The sequence below is a fragment of the Hippoglossus hippoglossus genome, chromosome 20 (assembly GCF_009819705.1).
Source record: "Hippoglossus hippoglossus isolate fHipHip1 chromosome 20, fHipHip1.pri, whole genome shotgun sequence".
NCBI classification, from domain to species: domain Eukaryota; kingdom Metazoa; phylum Chordata; class Actinopteri; order Pleuronectiformes; family Pleuronectidae; genus Hippoglossus; species Hippoglossus hippoglossus.
In genome coordinates this window covers 8,365,097-8,378,721 of record NC_047170.1, presented here as the reverse complement: position 1 = coordinate 8,378,721, position 13,625 = coordinate 8,365,097, and the positions used below count along the sequence as shown (strand labels likewise).

Below are 13,625 nucleotides of genomic sequence, written 5' to 3'. Positions count from 1 at the left end.
AACAATCATCTCCCACAGAATGGAGGCAGAGCTGTGAGAAATGAAGAGAACTTTAATCAGAATTTCCATGATTATTACCATGATTTCTTGGATGATTGATAGTTCCATTTTGCCTCCATGTTAAATCTAATATTAAACTCAGAATGATGCATAATTCATGGAGAGGGTGCACGGTACATGTGTGTAGACAAATGCACACACACTGATGCACACCACGTGTCAACTCAAAATGTACACCTGTGCGTCAAGCAGAGAGTAAACATTTTTAATTATGCAGACACACACAACTATAAATAGATAGTGTTCTCTTATGGGGAGTTTTTATGAAATGAAAAGAACCAGAACAGGCTAAATAAAGTGGGATACAACAACTTTAATTTTATGTTTGGCAGCTATTTTACACCATGAATATTATTTGCAACAGTACTTTTCAGTTTCATACAGAATAATAAGACCTCAGATAATAATAGGCAGAGGGAAATATTTGATTATTACATAGGCTGTATAAAGGGTGGACGACATGACAGCTCCACAAAAGTGAAGCCAATGCATTTTGTGAAAAATGTGTGTTGGCTGGACCTTGATACCACAGGACGATCATACTGCGCCGACTCTGGCTCCAAATAACATCAAAAGTGCAAAATGTAATAAAATGTCATAATATGTTAAAGGGAATAAAAGTGTCAACGTCCATATGCAAATTTGGAAAATGAGCGCCGGTGGTCTGTCAAACTGAGATAAGCACGAGCTCAGGTGACACTAGAGGAAGCCTTAAAAGACCACCGTGTGAGACGAGAGGCGGGTGGGGCTCACGGCGCCTGGGCCTCAGTGATTCCAGAGGCTGGTCACAGGCATCTGGGATCTGATGCCTGAGGCCTGTTTTGCTCACAATCAAAAGCACCAGTGCAAGCAGTCAACAGAGACAGCATCATTGATTATTTCAGTCAATATCCCCAGCTACTGCAACTGTGGCATTTCTATGATAAACTCTACCCTGTTACTCAAAAGTAAACCAATTATTTGGTACTTTATTGCAAAAAGTTATACTTCACGGGTTTCTCTTAAAGGAGCCAAAGCAAATATATTATCTATTGTTGTTGTTGGTTTTGCCTGTAGTGCTGAAGTGCGGCACACAGATACACACAAGCACACATAGGCACACCACCATATATGCTCACAGCTCAGTCAGGCAGCTGGGAGGCACTGAGATGGGTGACCTAGATTGGGTGCCGGGTTTGAAGACATGCAGGGGAATCCATCTGCATACAAAGTTAGAGATCTCTACCCCAGCATGAGAAACCAGGGAAGACAGGTAGAAATAATGCTAACTTTTTTCCGGCTATACAGAATGCAGGTTTCTCCCTGTGGTCTGTTTTTTCCTTATTTTGACATGAGGACGACAGACAAGAGACAGGAAGCAGCATTGTAGGCAGACAGAGTAGCCCTACGTGGTGCCATTTGATTCTAGACTCACTATATCATACATGTCCACGAGTGCAACTTATTAGTTTTAGTTTTAAATTAAATTGATGTGACAAAAATAAGAGTGTCGATCTGGAATTTGCTTTTACTGCCAAATTGTGAAGAACGCATTTCTCCTTAAATTCTCCAGTTCTTGAGAGAATCTCTCAATCTTCATCACATTTGGACAAATAGGATCTGACACATTATATATGATGTAGAAATATTGATCAAAATAATGACACAATTCCCTTGACATGTAAATGAATTGAAAACATATCATATATCAAATGACGTTGGATTTGGATAAAAAAGAGGTACATTGAGCTAGCCTCTATAATGCCCTTACACAATAGCACATGAATAAATGTAACCTAGACTTTTTTGTTCCGACAGCAGTGGTATGACCCACAAAATTTACATTTGCTACAGAAAAATGAAGGAGAAGGGATTATAAAATAAGAGAGGATTTTAGGTGCTTGAAAACTCTGGCGTTTGTGGAAACCAAGTGTAAACGTAGCAACTGTGATGGTGATTTTACAACTAAGATGAAGTTGTGTGGATGTAGCCTGTATCTAATATGCGATTTAACAATAAATGGTGAAAGAAAAATATGGATTACCAATGCAAGATTGTGCCTAGTGCCTGAAAACAATGACGGCCCATAAGCAGGTTTTATCACCTTGACTGGCAGACTAATGGGTACTGTGGCTCATTAACACGTTTGAAAAAATACTGTCACCTTCGAAAGCCAGAGCTGTCAGCACGAAGGCAGCGTGCCACAAATTCCACTGTCACCTAAGAAACCAGACACGCGAGACAGACAGGAAGTCACAGCAAGTCACACCTCACTGCAGCAAAGATGGAGACCATCACAATGTAGAGAAAGTAGCGTATTAGCAAAAGACACCAAGTAATCAAGACGATAAGCAGTAAAAGGTTTAAGGACTAAAAAAGATGGGATAGAAGATGAGAGACAAAGACAAAAGAGAGGGTAGGAGGGGAAGAAATCAGCCATTTCCTCGTCTGAATCTCAATTTTCTCTTCTTTGTCTCGCACCTCCCTCTCGCTTCCTTCACACTTGTCAGAACAATAACCACCTGATAATCTCCTCATAATCGGCATAATGCCAACTATACACACAGGAATGCAAACACCTTCTCCTTCCTTTACAGTCTGATATTAAGCCGACGGATTTGATCAATGAAGTGGAAATCTTGCATGCAGAGGAGAAGCAAGTGGATGAAGCAAAAATGTCTTTGTCAAAATACTGACAAACACTGTCAAACGTAAGTGGCAAAGCTGTATGACATACCTCGTCACTAACAGAGGCAGTGGCATTCTGAGCAAATATGCAGCAGGATGCGCTGTTGTTACTGACAAGTCATAGCTGTCATGCATGACTTTAAGAAAGCAGTGTGCAGGGTTTCCCCTCTGAATTTTTATCAGCAGCGGGGGCGGGAAACCCGGGTGTGGGCGCTAAAGCAGCAGACATGCAGCGACAGCAAGAGCCGGAGAGAAACATGGCCACGCGACCACAGATGATCAACAGCGTGGAAATACTTCGTCAGAGCAGATAACGTCGTCAGCTGCAACATATGTATGGCTGACCTAGACCACAACAAATCCAGGGCTATGCATGACCTTCCCACTTACGACTAAAGCTGGCAGAAGCAATGTTAGCGAGAAGAAGTGCAGAAGGAGGGCAGACGACAGTCAGAGAATTTGTCCTATCACCAACCACCTAAGTTCCTGTCTCTCTCCCACACATTGACAAGGGTTGCAAACTACTTTTTAGTCGTAGTTGACAACTTCTAAAGTGCAGTGGATCAGCGGAGAGTTCGACCATCAGCAACAATCATTTATTCAACGTCCCTCAGTCAGTAGACCAGGCATTGGAGCATTTTCCTGTTTCAACTTCTCATTTATTTCTTGATTTATTTTGACTCCCCTATTGTGCTCACCACTGCTGAGTAAAACCCCCATTCCACTCATTCTCTGAACGTCACATTTGGAATCCAGACCTATTGTACACAGTGTGTTTGTGTGGAGAATTCCCACTGTTTTATGTTATATGAGCCTTACAGGAGACACAGCATTTGCAATGATATATTGAATGAGCAAAAAACCCATTTCATATGGCGAGAGAAGCCATATGCATATACACAAAGAAATCCATGTGATGATGTGCAATATTCCCAAATCCATTTATAGCAGTGAAAATATACTGTCCGCTGTCTTTGTGAGAAAAACGGTGATAAAGGCTAACGGCTAGCAGTTGCCTGAGGGAAGGCTGTTCGTGGCTCTCACAGTTTCTTTGCAATTGTTGAAAGCTTCCGTTATATCTCAGAAGCTCTGTCCTTGACTTAAACAAATCCTGTGACCACAGGAAACACAAGGCAATGAGCATTTCGGAGTGTTTTCAAACTTTGACAGATTTACCTAAGTACAGAATACTACAGTATGTATCTGCCTTTAATGGACTGACTTTGGGCCAAATGCAAGAAAAACCTGGGGCGTGTCAGTGTATATATTGTTATGCCTTTATCTTAAAAAACATTATCAAAGTAAATGTTTTTCCTTGTCCCACCATGGTGAATGTTAAGCCATTTAGCCAGAGTACATTTCCAGTGCAACAATCGTCACCTTCCTTTTCGCTTTATGATATGAGATGATGATATCTGAGTAATGTAATAGTGTTTTACTCTCTTTTTTTCAACAGTTCTTATGCCACAGATCCAGCACCATCCAGCTGGTCCTGCTGGGGAAAATGAAGCATCATTACTCCCTTGCCTGAAAACACAGCTGGTTCAGACTGAGGCCATCTTGAGCAGTTCAAAATTATTCATTAATTAATTAATGATTGAAAGGAAGGTTCGGTTTGACTGCTGTGGGCAACTGTAGTTTCAATATGAACCTTGGTAATTTTACAATACGGAAAATTGACTGATATTAATAATGAACAAGCTTCGGTTGGCCATTTGAGACCCGGAAGTGAAAATCAGTCTGGTGATAGTTAATTCTGAACATGAAAGCTCCAAATAAGATACCATTTATTTTGCTATGAAGGCACATCCTGAAGCTATCTGGTATTGAAAGACCCCTCTACCCCAATATGCTCAGAGTGGTTAGAGTGAAAAGGATCTTTAATCTTTGCAAATAAAAAACTTAGCGTACATAAACACAGAGCGGCAGGTCATTCGTGATAATACATCATATCTGTTTTTTCTATTAACTTAGAAAAGTGAAACAATCTAACCCACAGTTCCCTCGATCTCTCCCAATTTAAAGCTTGGATGTCATGTCATCTAAATTTGCAAAATTGTGTTCAAATACATGCACACTGTATGAGCATGTCATCGCTCGAAAGTGCTTGGAACGCTAGGAAAATGCCAACATGCGTCACAAGCAATCATCAGAGCCACTGGTTTTTATAGAGCATCAGTCTGTTAATCCTGGAGATGACGTGTTCCCAGCACTTTTGACAGGTGGACAAATAGCGTGTTTGTACTAAAAGATGTGCTTTTAGAGCAGCACCACCATATCCAATATTTAAGTGCAGGTTGTGCTTTCTGGATTTTTTCCTTCCTTTAGCGTGTCATATAGCCTTTTCATGCATGCAAAAAGGTCTGCTGAGTACCAAAGACGAAAGACCATGGAAAATTGGATATCATTCCTTCTGAAAGACCTTGTTTGCATTACTGCCTTTTTTCCACTTAACCTGCCAGTCTACTGGCTAGTTTGGCTCATATATGTAAGGTGGAACTGACACCACGGCTACAGTGGTGGACATTACATGCCTGACACACTCTTTGAACAGTTGACCTATCAAAAAAAGAGTGAGCCAGCTGACCAATCAGAGCAGACCAGTCTATTTGGAAGGTGGGTCAAGAGCTGAGAGACTTTAAGACCGAGGGTGAAAAAAGCTGCTGCAGCAAAGTAGGGTTTCAGACAAATAATGAAATTACAGCTATTAAAAATCTCCCAATTTAAAATATTAACCTGTTACTGATCTTTTATGCGTTTACTGGAAAATGGAGACACAGAGAGGAAAAGTCAGAGAGTGCGTGAATGAGAAAAATGATGTTACACAGGCAGACAGCAATGAGAATATAGTGGGTTCAGTTGATAACCTTGACCATGACTGTCATCACGTGCCGGTTTGAACATGAAGATATGATTGAGAATCAAAGGGGATAGAGGCCAACATTTAACTGGGTTTTATCTCTGACAGAGCAGGCCCGAGTCTGATCTAATGAAAGACAGCATTCCTCTTTGATAGAAGCAAAAGGGGAAAATGAGATGTACTAAGCGCACAGACCAAAAAAGGTGTCCGTTTCACTTGTGGCAGATTTAAATTCTTAGTTTTACAAAGTGTTCATTTTATCAAATTTGGATAAAAGCAGAAATTGTAACACACCAAATAAGGTGCTTCCGTAAACCTGTCATATTTACTAATTTATGCTAATAGGACAGTGAATTCAGATCTCTCCTCCTTAAAGCTACATTTACTTGTCCTTTTTTTCCAGACAACACAGCAGGAGACTCTCCGGTCAGACTCATTCACAACAACACAGAAAGACCATCCAGAGTATTTCTGGTCGGGAGCTTCTCACTCAAACGTTTGCATTCTCGAATACAGCTCCTCCCGGAGTTCAGTGCAAATCTGAAAGCAGCCCAATTAAATTTCAGATACAGAAAACTATTTTTTTTATTCATGTGAAGCTACAACAACACATTAAACTCTTTACTTAAGTGACTCAGAAGAAGATTGCTTCTCCACTCCATCCACAGCAGCAACTTCCTCTTCATAATGTAGCTCACCACAATATCACGTTTTATTATTTGCATCCATAGCAGAGGCCTTTGATGGCAGCAGAGCTCACCACAGTATGAAACCCATAAAGCCGCAGTATAGAGGCTGTGCTGTGGCTTCAGAGGAGTAATATACCCCTGAGAGTTGGATAAGAGGGGCCGGGAGCTGTCTGCAACATGGCTATATCAACACACATCCTATCACTCACACCTTTGACATTTAATACAAACACAATTTACATGAGGCTACAGTGATCCTGCACTAACATGCACACACACACACCACACACATGCTGCCATTATCACTGCATGTTCCAGAAAATAGTTGCATTTACATACAAGCGCTATGAAACAACCTGAACGTAAAGATTAGTCAAGCAAAATCACTGGCTCCCAATATATTTGGAACATCTACCTGGCTTCTTGGGTAAGTCTCTAAGCTCTGCACACATGGATATAAGCAGTTTATCCCATGCAGATCCTCCGCAGCTCAATCCGATTGGATGGGAAGTGTCTGTGAATTGTCATCTCCAGGTGTTCGTGGGGTTTAACTCTGAGCTTGGGCAACTTGTGAGATGAACCATCACCTCAGCCTCAGGTCACATGCAGGTTTTCTGTAACTCTGTGGCCCAAGTCCCGATATCCACCCTCAAGTACTCAGCCCATGAGTCCCATTTCATAGCGTTGTGAGATGGGTAAGCAAACCAATATGCAACCCGTCAATAAACAATCACACATGGACGGAACAACAGATCAAACCCCAAACGTTTTCATGTATGTAAAAGCACATCGCTCTGTGCTGATTAACAGCAAGGATTTTTGCATTTGCTTGTCCTATTAATTTTTGCATAATGATGCCATTTTGCCAAAAAAAGGAAATTAATTGTTTAAAAATTACCTCTCATTCACTCTGTAAGACAACAAATAAAGAAAGAAAACAACGCAAAGTAAAAGCCACATGTTTCTGTGTCGTCAGAGTAAAGTAAGAGAGAGTCGTGAGTGTCCCATTCCTATTTAAACACTTTTGAGCCCTTGCTGCCTCTCACACTCAATCACTTACCAGTTGATGTCAATTAAGTCTGTGAGAGTTCACGGCTTGAGTCCTTAGGGGGGACATTGACATTCAGTCTAAGTATTGGCTGCATTTATCCTTCTTTCAGTTCTGACCAGCCTCCTTGTCTCTCCCTCTTAGAAGCACCACCATGACACCCTGCTTTAAGGGGTTGTGCAAAGGGTTGATATTTTTGTCAAATCAGACTAGATAATTATTTTCTTCATGCTCTCCTTAACATGCCACATGTCAAAATCCAGGCAGGCTTTCAATACCTTTTACTAATCTGATTGATGGGGTGCTGCTGAGATGATTGTCCTTCAGCCATCTCTGTTGAGGACTTCTGAAGCTGTTAGAGTGACCTTTGGGTTATTTGTCACCTCCATGACCAAGGACCTTTTTGCTGGATGGTCAACTCTATAAAAACAGTCTTTAAATTTCACAATCACTGAGGCCACTGTTCTCCCAGCAAAACTAAATGCTTTAGAAATGTATGTATTCTCTTGTCCTAATCTATGCTCAACTACAATTGTATTGCCGAGGTCTACAGAGACTGAGAAACACCAAGCCATGAACTCAAAGGGTTAGGGTTACGGTTTGAGAACACCATCATTATAGCTTTTATTGAAATATCCAGTGAAAACCTTTTAATGTTGTTCAACAGATGTCTGTACAAAGGCAGTGTCGGCACAGTCTGTGCTGCTGCACCATCTGAAGTATTATTTGCACAATACTACACTGCAGGAAGTAGTACTGTGTATTTCAAACATGTTGAGAAAAAGGCAATAAACAAAGGAAGTCAGGGGTTCATGCAACAGCAAGTTAATGACTGAAAACCCTACAAGAACAGAATAAGACAGTGGATTCAAACGATGAAAGACCAGCACAGTCTCCGAAACGTGATGTTACATGGTATTAACACGTACTGCCACCTTCTCACATGCGACACATGTAAGTGAAGCTGACACCCATGCACACATGGCACATGCAAGAGAAGGCGCGCACAAAAGGCTTGGATGTTATTCCCATGCTCTTCCAGCTGCTGGAAGCTGAAGGTCTTCCTGCTGGTTGCGTTTGATCCCACTGAGATGCCATACAGTCTGTCAGAGGAAGGGAGATCCCACTGGGACCCTGCTGCCTCAGTCCTATCTGCATGATGTCACCCTCACACTCACTCACTCGCTTTTCTCTTTGCATTCACCAGCCTGCATCACTCCTCTGCCTTTCTTCTCTCCTCTCATCGTTTAATTCTTTAATATGGGGCTGTCATGTGTTGTATTCGCAGACAATCATCTTCTGTGTATGGAAGACTGTTCTGCTGCAAATGTGGTATTCAAACTCCTTTCTGCTGTTTTGTAATGTAAATCATTGGGCATCAAAGTTATAATTTACTTTGTAGCTCTGCCACATCCTTTTCTTTGCTGCTGCACTATTCATTCAAAATGTGTCCGATTATTACCAGTGATATAACTGGAGTCTATATGTCTGACAGGTGTATATGTATAGGTGTGTGTGTGTGTGTGTGTGTGTGTGTGTGTGTGTGTGTGTGTGTGTGTGTGTGTGTGTGTGTGTGTGTGTGTGTGTGTGTGTGTGTATTCTGTGTTCAAATGTGTGGGGCAGATCTGTGTGGAAAAAGAATGTCGCTGTGCTGGCATTTCTGTTTCGATGTTATTGTCCCATTCTCCTTATCAGCCACTAAACACATTCCTCCAGATAAATGCATTGGTGCTCTGTGACTGTGTGTGCGTGTGCGCGGGCGAACGCACCATGTTTAGCCATAATTGCGGCCGTTTGTTTGGCAATGCCTGAATAAGTGCATAACATCATTTGCAAGTATGTGTGTATCTGTCAGAGAGACAGTGAAATAGAGGGAGATAGGGCGAGCGAGGGAGCGAGAAAGGGTGAGGAGGATAAAGGCATTCAGTGCTCTGTCTGTTTCTCTCCCTCTCTTTCTCTCTCTGGGTCCTAAGCCCTTGGGTGTCACAGAAGAGTTCCACTGTGTTAATCTCTGTGTAATAACTGAATCACAGAGAAAACAATAGAGTTCTTTTCACAAGCCAAAAGGCCTCTGGGCAGCTGGTTAGTCTGTCTGTTTGACTCTGTGAGTGTGCGAGTGTGTTTTTGTGTGTGCATACAAATATATGCCTGAAAATTGAAAGCCAGACAGAGCGCTCCGTCGGATCTGAGTAAAGCGAGTGAGGTTAGGAGATATTTCTGCCCGAATCCTGAGTCATGCTTTCAAAACAAGTTTCCACAGAAAACAAAGGAGGCACAAACATAGATGGCGCAGAACATTGAATTCTTTATAAATCCAATGCATTGTGTTGAAACAGAGAGATGATCATTAAAAAGCAGTCAGGATATTCTTCCCCTTTCTTTCCTCAGGGGTTTGGAAAGGCTTTTTCCCTGTCCTGGACGTCGCCGTAAACCACTCCTTGTTCTCTCAACTCTGTCGCCAATTACACGTTCATTACCGCACACTTTTTAAACGATTTTAGGATGATCACCATTAACAATAAAGCAATGAGCAATGTGCCTTAACTACTCCCAGCAGGACACCTTCAACAGTCCGGCCAACTCAGCGCCAACTCTTTTTGAACCCTTTGAACTCTGTAATAGAAATGGTCCGCCAGTTCCTACATTGGTTTTCTTGGGGTATTTTTAAATGCTTCATATCTCTCAAATCTGTACAACTTAAGCTAAAAAGTTATGGAAGTCAATAAAGCATAATAAACGTAATTATAATAAATGTAAAAAACGTAAAAATCTTACTTTTTTCATCATGTTTTGCTATATGAACACAAAAATCGTACAGATCCAAAATATTTCTAATATAGAAACAAAATATTTCTTAACAGTCAACAAACAAATGTATTTTGAGAGATTTTCTCTGGACCTCTCTCCGACATTACCGCACTTTTTTTTTTTCAATTTTCAATGTGCATAATTAAACGTAAGGATGTCATCACGAGTTTCGAAAATCGGGGGGGGTAGATGACAAAGCTTTCTGCTGCAGATAAATTAATGTTTTATCGAATATGATTTTTATTTTAGGTTGATTTGAACAACCTCCCGTGGCCAATCAGGGGTCGTCTGCGGAACGTCTGTTTTCAGAGGGTTAATCAGAATCCAGATTTTACCCCATATTGTGTATTGTGGACACATTTTTGGGCCATTTATTGTAAAACTTTATGCCACTTGAATGTCCTGCCTTCTACCAGTGTGTGTGTGTGTGGGTGATGGACGGACAGAGACGGACAAAGAAAAACACAGTTTGATTTGGAGAGGCAGCGGCAGGTTCACAAAAGCAATTTTCCGAGAAGCTATTCCACTACTCGGACTCCCACCTAAACAAGAGAACAAAAGCTATCAAGGTTGTTTGAGGGGGTTAAGACTAATACATTGAGTTCTTTCAAGTGCTTTTGAAAGGAGGACAGAATCAGGAGTTAACCACAAAGACTGATCAAACATGCCTCCCCCAGCTGATGGCCTTGATAAACTGTTGTTGAGGAGCACAGCAAGTCGAGTACTTTTGAACAATGGTTGCCAAGGAAACAGACAAAAACAGGAATTAATGCATTATCAAAAATAACAGTGCGTTAAATAAGCTGGAGAATAGACGTATAATAATAAAAATAATAACAATCATATAATTGAAGTTATAATTATGTATCATTGCCTTGCTGGAAGTGGGGTTTCATTATATAATGTTTAGTGGGGCTGTGTAGGACAGGTATGTGATCATTAAGGGGAAGTAAAAAATAGGAGAAAATTGAGAGGACGGTTAGTATAAAGGAAATTCTAGTGGAGATACATGTATTGTTTGGTTGTCTTGCTATGTGTTTGTAATTCTCCAAATATGGATCAAAATATGAATCAACACAAACAATGACAGACAACAGCAAGTCTGTCTGTCTCCTAAACACCTGAATTAGACTGAGAGTGAGAACTGAACAGCTACCATCAGAAAGCTGCTCGTTTGATGGGAGGAGACCAAATCAAGAGACCCAGACAGCCAAATTCTCTTTCAGCCATTTGTCCAACAGCTTTTGGTTTTAATTTAATCCCACAACCTACAGCTGTCACTATTTCCAAAAGTCAACAAGGCTCAAAGGCAGGGTGGTTAGCAATGTCACAAATCTCAGTTTGGCCGGCGCCGCTCTGTGTGGAGTTTGCAGGCTCTCCCCGTGTCTGCGTGGGGTTTTCTCTGCATACTCCAGCCTCCTCCCATGATCCAAAGTCAAGCAGATTGGGGTTAGGGTTAATTGGAGACTCTGAATAGACCATAACAGGTTTGAATGGTTGCGTGTGTCTGTATGTTGGCCCTTTGACATGCTGGTGACCTGCTCAGGGTGCAGCCCGCCTCTCAAGTCAGCTGGGATTGGCTCCACTTCCCCCCCTGCGACTCTCAAGACGATAAGCAGTGAAGATAATGGATGGATGGATGGATGGATGGATGATGGATGGATGACATGATATGCAAATTTGCCATCTATGGTGTAAAACACAAAACATTTCGCAGATGCTGCAGTGTCGACTTTGCTTGCGAGGGTCCTCTATTTTCATAGCGATACAACGCGGCATTAATGGCAGGTCAAGAGGTCAAGGCGATGGTGAGCGCCCTCTGCTGGATGACAAGACAAACTACCTCTAAGCCTGATGCGCTGAATAGTTTGAAATCAAAAATGTCATTACAGTTTGAATGTGAACTTATCTGTCCACGTTCAAATGAATGTACACATAAAGTGACTTTAGCATACACTCATTTCAATTTCATTTTTGCCCTGACAGATTATTATTCTCTGTGGTCTGGAATTGATCCATGTGTTTGTGTAACATCAAATTGAATTAACACTAAATGAATGCATATGCAAGATTTATACCAAGGAGCAAATAGATTTTTGTGTCTGCCTTGTCATTAAATAGCAACACACAATAACTACGGAGGTACTTTAGTCTCAGATTCGTCCAATTAACCTCATATTAACCCACAACACTGATACCCTGTCATTTTATGATAATTTGTTAATATTTAGTTTGCTTTGACCATAAGCTTTCCTCAGAGATCAAAAGAAATAATCACAGGTCATGCTGTTATATGTCAGACCTCTGTCATCTTATCACCAGTATGCATGACAGGCTGCTACTGTGAAAAATTTGAATTTCAGATTCCCGTTTCCTCTCCAACAGGCGCTTTAATGACAGATCAGCTCCCTTCTCACGAGGCCACAGTTAATGAGGCCCTGTCTGTTTGGGTATTCCTACAACCGCCTCTATCACGGGAATGAATGCATGTTAAAAAAAATGTATATGACTGAATGTGAAAAATACCAGCCAAGCAGTACAGTACAGACAGATTAAAAGAAATTATAAAAGATAAATACATTTCTCAAAAATGATAATAATGATACATTTCTAATATTGTCACAACTGCACTGCTACAGTATGTACAGTCATATTACAACATTATTGATAAAACACACTCAGTTCTTCTTGCTATACTTGGATGTACACCTCACAGATTCTAATCATTATTATGACACATTATATCACTCCCATCTCCACAGTGGGCTAATGAGCTCTGCTGTCATAGCAACCAGAGCAGCCCAGCGAATAATTACCACTATTGCCGGTAACCTGCTCACCCTCTATTTACCCTGCGGTGCAAGTGACAAGGACACAAGACAGCGGGAGTATGTTTCCTCAACTGATTAAAGTACCGGCACCGGGATGCATTCGCTGTGCCCGTGTTCATCACGTGTACATCCACAGTGTAGTATGTGCGTGAGCCGGTCACAGCATGGAGCCAGCTCCACTCAGCCCCCATGCACCAGTCACTGAACAAAGAGAGTCCACCGCTGGGCATGAGTCTGAGGGCGGTGAGCCGCCGCTGGAGAGACAGTGGAGGCCTCTGTACTCGCTTTGGCCCCCCCACCGCCTTAGAGAATGTGCTATAATAGGAGAAAGAATAACAGTGGCTGACTGACCATCAGTGAACTGAAATTCTGAAGATTCTCTGTCATCCAGGTCATGGTATCTTCAGAAGTTCGACAAGTGTACATAGGCAACAGGACTCTTGCCTATGTACACTCTTGTACAATTTTACAACTCCAGAAGGTCCGTATGTGTGGTTGCATCCTGAATATATACGTACCATACTTGTGTTTCCTTTACTAAAATGTATTTCACTGACCCATTATAATCTCCCTACATGGAGGGGAAAAAAGGAACCGACTGTCTAAAACGAGGTTTAATGCAGACTTTCTGGTGGAAGACATGCAAATGATGTAACGCTTTG

At 41.5% G+C, this 13,625-nt stretch overlaps 1 protein-coding gene across 4 annotated transcripts in view; it reads right to left on the bottom strand.

The window, feature by feature from the left end:
* ctnnd2a (catenin (cadherin-associated protein), delta 2a) overlaps positions 1-13,625 on the bottom strand; it is a 240,811-nt gene that overhangs the window by 212,975 nt on the left and 14,211 nt on the right. The window contains exon 2 of one of the 4 annotated variants that reach the window (XM_034571623.1): positions 13,559-13,561. The exons of the other annotated variants lie outside the window; for them this stretch is intronic. The gene's annotated coding sequence lies outside the window, so the exon portion shown is untranslated. The remainder of the gene's footprint in view (positions 1-13,558; positions 13,562-13,625) is intronic. 4 annotated transcript variants of the gene reach the window in all.